Raw genomic sequence first — 6,000 nt, forward strand, 5'->3', positions numbered from 1 at the left:
AGCGATGAAGCTCCCACAACTTCTGAAGGCAACTTCTGTTCCATGGGTTGATTGTCCTCACTGTTAGAAAGTTTCTCCTGAATGCCAGGTAGCTTCTCTCCTTGGTTTGTTTCCATCCATTGTTTCTTCTCTTGCCTTCTGGTGCTTTGGGAAATAAGTTGACTCCTTCTTGGTGGCAGCCCCTCAAATACTGGAACGCTGCCATCATGTCACCCCCTGGAGAAAAGAAGAGAAACTTGATACTAGAAAATCTGAACATGCAGCTGATGAATATACGGTTTTCTTGGGGAAAACCAGTAAGCAGCAAGATGCTATGAAGATCAGGTGGGCCCACGGGTAGTCCTTGACTTACAACAGTTCACTTAGTGACTGTTCAGAGTTACAACGGCACTGAAAAAAGTGACTTATGACCATTTTTCACAGTTACGACCTTTGCAGCATCCCCGTGGTCGTGTGATCAAAATTCAGAGGCTCGGCAAACGGGTTCAAATTTATGACCGTTGCGGTGTCCCCCTTTTGCGACCGTCTGATAAGCAGAGTCCAGGGGGGAGCCAGATTCACTTAACAGCCAGGCTACTCACTTAACAACTGCAGGGATTCACTTAACAACTAAGGCAAGAAAGGTTGTAAAATGAAATTGGGGGAGAAATTGACTTCATACGTGTCTCTCTCACCTAACAACAGATAATTGTAGTTGTAAGTTGAGGACTACTTGTATTTCTGTTACATTTAGAAATTTAGACATGATGATATTGAGAAGGTAAATCTACCCAGTCCATCCCTTTCTTAAATTAGGGTTGTTTTTTTTCTTCTAAAAATGCCTTGCCCCAAAATTGGTACATATTTTTATGCATGTTTCAAAGGTAAATTGTTAATAATTGTCTGCAATGTGTGTGTGTCCCTTTCTGATCAGTTTTCCACTGCCAAATGCTTTTTGTGCATTACTTCTATTATAGTAACATTTTCTTTTTTTCTTCTTGCAGGTCCTGAACCCTGATCTATATATAATTCTTGCTTGATTGACAAACTCCTTTTTGAGGGAGTTCCAATTCCGAAGACCAACTTGAGGTTGGTCATATTTTGGCTTCAAGATAAGGCAGGGGCTGAATTTGCCATCCAAAAGCCACAACTTCCAAAGCCTCTCTTGTCTCCAATATGTATAGAAGGAAGTGTGGGGGAAAACCCCTCAAATGAGCAAAGTTATCTTTTTCTCTGTTTGAAAATGAAACGGATATAAAATATTTTTTCACAACAACGATTGCTTTCAGAAAAGTCTATGCAATTCAGTCTAATGAGAGACTTTAGGAAAGGTGATTTTGCACAATGGCTTATAATGACTTCAGGCTGAAGTGCGTTTTTTTTTTTCTAATTCCGTCGTATGCTTTTTAAGTGTCTGTTTTGTCCAGCACCCTACTGTACGTTGGCTGAAAGCCAGCTCAAGTACGCAGCTTTGAGCATTGCAATAATCTCTCTTTTCAAATCTGGAATATCCAGGTTCACTTTGCGATTGCTGTTCATAGTTGGAATTGTTATATGTTCGTTCCAGACTAAGCGGCTGTGTGACTCCCTCAAAACTGGAGGGCTGCATTCTTGTGATACTTTCATAAGGTGGATAAAGGAATGGATGGATATCATGGAACCAATGAGGGTTTTTAAGAGTAGAAAGAGACAGACATGCCCTCAAGGGTGCGGTCAAAATTTTTCATCCTCAAGACTGTGACAGCGTGATTGAAGTTCTGCTGATTTTTAATGCGTGAGACATATAAAGAGAAATTAATTATCTCAGGGGTTGCCACAAAGAAGAGGGAGTCAAGCTATTCTCCAAGGCACCTGAAGGCAGAACAAGAAGCAATGGGTGGAAATTAATCAAGGAGAGAAGCAACTTAGAGGTGAAATTTCTTGACAGCAAAAACAATTAATCAGTGGAACAGCTTGACTCCAGAAGTTGTGAATGCTCCAACACTGGAAGTCTTTAAGAAGGTGTTGGATAGCTATTTGTCTGAAACGGTAGATGGTTTCCTGCCTAGGCAGGGGGTTGGACTAGAAGACCTCCAAGGTCCCTTCCAACTCTGCTATTGTATTGTATTGTAAATTAAAGGAAAGGCAAGGCAAGAGCTTAAAAATATAAGTGTTCCCCATTTAGCAACTGCTTTGAAGTGTCACCATTGGCAAAGATGATGGATGGTAATAAAACGTTGGTTTTCTGGACGTTACGGATACTTACTACAATAAAAAGCTTCATATAAAACTGATTAAAGTCTAGTCAGTTTCAGGCAGCAGCCGCTGCAAACTGGCCTAAGGATTCTGATCCGCTAATTAAGGTGATCAGTAAGGTTGTTTACGCATAGTTAACACATTTTAGAGCACTGTTGTTTCATGGAGAAAACGCAGCTCCCAAAGAGATTTCTTGTTTAGTCAATCTTTCTGCCCTGAGAGGAGACGGAAAAAACCTCCAGAAATATTTCAAGCACTGGAACTTTATCTGAATGTGAGGGCAGCAACCAAGGATCTTTCAGCATCTCTCTTTCTGTCAATTATGTGTTCACTTAATGACCATTTCATTGGAATCAATTGCAGTCGCTAAACAAGGACTCGTTTTATATTGGAAGGGATGTTCCAGAGTGCAGTAGGGCAAGATGCGGATCACAACAATATGAATAAAACGCAACCATGTCAGTTCATTTTTTTAGCACACCCTGTGGATATCCCTTAAATGAGTTGCAGGGCTACTCGTCATTAATTAGTGTTAGAATATTCATGATTGGGAGAGACATGGTAACAAGGCCAGCCAATGAATAGGCCTAGCAACTAAGTCAGCCAATGGGAGCCTAAACAGATCTGAGTCTGTGCTGAGAATAGAAACTGAAATGACTCTGTCTGCTCTGAACTCTGAAATGAAACTCTAACTGTTCTCTCCTGCTTGTGTTCTGCTTGTAACTTCTACCATGTTGAAAGAATCTACTATTGGTATTGTACATTTATTTATCTGTTAATGTTAATTAAGAAGTTAATGAATCCAGCTGAATCAGTTATCTGTGTGTGCTTTCTGGATTTGATTTTTCTGCAATAAACTCTGATAATTTGGTCCAGAAGGCAGGATGAGTACCAAAAACAATGAGTAACAAACAAATTTTTCCCCGTAAGGAATAATCGAGTGAGGCACGAGTTCTGGCTTGTGTATTGAGTACCAAACGTATTGAGTACTGGGACAAAGTTTTCAGGTCAAAATGTGTTGAGTACGGGTAGTCCTCCATTTACGACCAAAATGTTGAGCCCAACGTTTATGTTGCTAAGTGAGGAATTTGTTAAGTGAGTTTTGCCCCATTTCACCACTCTTCTTGCCTCCCTTGTTGAAGGAATCGCTGCGGTTGTTAAATCAGTCAGGTGATCACGTGACCCTGGGACGTTGCAACCATCATAAATGTGAGACAGTTGTCAAGCATCCGAACGTCAACCATGCAACTGTGGGGATGTTGCAATGGTCATAAACGTGAAAAGCGACATAAAGTCAGTTTTTTCAGTGCCGTTGTAACTTCAAACTGTCATTGTGAACTGTTGCAAATCGAGGTCTCCCTGTACCAAATTCGATGAGTTTCAAAGCAGTTGAGTACCAAGCTAGCACTGTATTGTATTGTATAATCCCTATACAAGTAATTAAGGGGGGGAGAGAAAAGAGTTTCGAGTTTCGAGTTTCATTTTATTTATATGCCACCCTATTCCCGGCGGGACTCAGGGCGGCGCACAAACCCAAGGAGGGGAAGGGAAAAACACAAAAACTACAAAAGTACAGGGCATTTAAGAACAACCAACAGCCACACGATTCGAGAGGGGAAGGGAACTCATCGGCCCCAGGCCTTCCGACACAGCCAGGTTTTAATGGCTTTTCGGAAGGCCTGGAGAGAGGTGAGGGTCCGAATCTCTGCGGGGAGTTCATTCCAAAGGGCCGGAGCCGCCACAGAGAAGGCCCTCCCCCGGGTAGTGGCCAGATGACATTGGCTGGTAGACGGAACCCGGAGGAGGCCTAATCTGTGTGATCTAATAGGTCTTTGAGAGGTAATTGGCAGCAGGTAGTCTCTCAAGTACCCAGGTCCAATACCATGAAGGGCTTTATAAGTGACGACTAGCACCTTGAAGCATATCCGGAGACCAATCGGTAACCAGTGCAGCTCGCGGAGGATAGGTGTAACGTGGGTGTACCGAGGTGCACCCACAATCGCTCGTGCGGCTGCATTCTGGACGAGCTGGAGTCTCCAAATGCTCTTCAAGGGCTGCCCCATGTAGAGCGCATTGCAGTAGTCCAGTCTTGAGGTCACGAGGGCATGAGTGACTGTTGCGAGCGCCTCCCGGTTCAGGTAGGGACGCAATTGGTGCACCAGGCGAACCTGGGCAAATGTCCCCCTGGTCACAGCCGACAAATGATGTTCTAAGGTCAGCTGTGGGTCCAAGAGGACTCCCAAATTGCGAACCCTGTCTGAGGGGCATAAAATTTCACCCCCCAGCCTGAGTGATGGAGTACAAGCCAAATTTTTAGGAGGGAAACACAACAGCCACTCGGTCTTGTCTGGATTGAGCACAAGCTTGTTAACCCCCCTCCAGACCCTGACAGCCTCCAGGCACTGGCATATCACGTCAACCGCTTCACTGAGTTGGCACGGGGTGGACAGATACAACTGGGTATCGTCCATGTACTGATGGTATTTTATCCCGTGCCGCCAAATGATCTCACCCAACGGCTTCATGTAGATGTTAAACAAGAGGGGGGACAGGACCAAACCCTGTGGGACCCCATATTTCAGGGGCCTAGGGGTCGACCTCTGCCCCCCAACCAACACCGACTGCGACCTATCTGAGAGGTAGGAGGAGAACCACCCAAAAACGGTGCCTCCCACCACCACCTCTCGTAACCGTCGCAGAAGGATACCATGGTCGATGGTATCGAAAGCCGCTGAGAGGTCAAGAAGCACTAGGATGGAGGGATGACCTCCATCCCTGACTCTACAGAGATCATCAGTCAGTGCGACCAAAGCGGTTTCCATGCTGAAGCCAGCCCTGAATCCAGACTGAAAGGGATCCAGATAATCGGCTTCATTCAAGGACCGTCGGAGCTGAAAGGCTACCACTTTCTCAACAACCTTCCCAACAAAGGGGAGGTTGGAGACTGGACGGTAGTTATTCAAAATGGCTGGATCCAGAGATGGCTTCTTCAGGAGGGGTCTCACTACCGCTGTCTTCAATGCTGGAGGAAAGAAGCCCTCCTGAAGGGAGGCATTCACCATCGCCTGGAACCAGCCCTGCGTCACCTCCTTGCTGTTCACGGCCAGCCAGGAGGGGCACGGGTCCAGTGCACATGTGGCAGCACTCACCGCTCCCATGGCCTTGTCCACTTCATCAGGAGTAACAAGTTGAAAGTCAGTCCAGAGATGTCGCTCAAGACCCCCAGTACCCCGGCTGGCTCTGCGCAATTGGAGTCCAGGTCCATCCGAAGCTGAGCAACTTTGTCCGCGAGGAACTGGACATACTCCTCCGCTCTACCTTGTAAGGGATTATCCGCAACCCTCCCATTCAGGAGGGAGCGGGTTACTTTAAACAAGGTGGCAGGGTGCGACTCAGCAGACCAGGGGTGGGTTTCTCGCCCCGTTCCAACCGGATCGGTTGGAACGAGGCCGGCGGCATCCTCACGCACGCACGCGGCGCACGCGCGCACGCATGCGGCGTCCGCACGCACGCACGTGACGCGCGCGTCATCGCGTGCGCGCGCGCATGCGTACTAGCGTCTGCGCGATGCTCCAGCTGCTCCTGGAGGATCGCGCAGGCGTTCTGCGCATGCGTGGAAGCGCGAAATTCAAAAAAACCGGGTAAGGAGCGGGCGCGGGTGTGCGGGCGCGCGCGGGCGCGGGGGGGGCTTCGCCGTTCCCGGAAGTTACTTACTTCCGGGTTCGGCGACCAACCGGATCGCAGGGACCGGTGCGATCCGGTCGAAACCCAGCCCTGCAGCAGACG

Source organism: Thamnophis elegans, chromosome 12 (assembly GCF_009769535.1).
Source record: "Thamnophis elegans isolate rThaEle1 chromosome 12, rThaEle1.pri, whole genome shotgun sequence".
Lineage (NCBI taxonomy): Eukaryota > Metazoa > Chordata > Lepidosauria > Squamata > Colubridae > Thamnophis > Thamnophis elegans.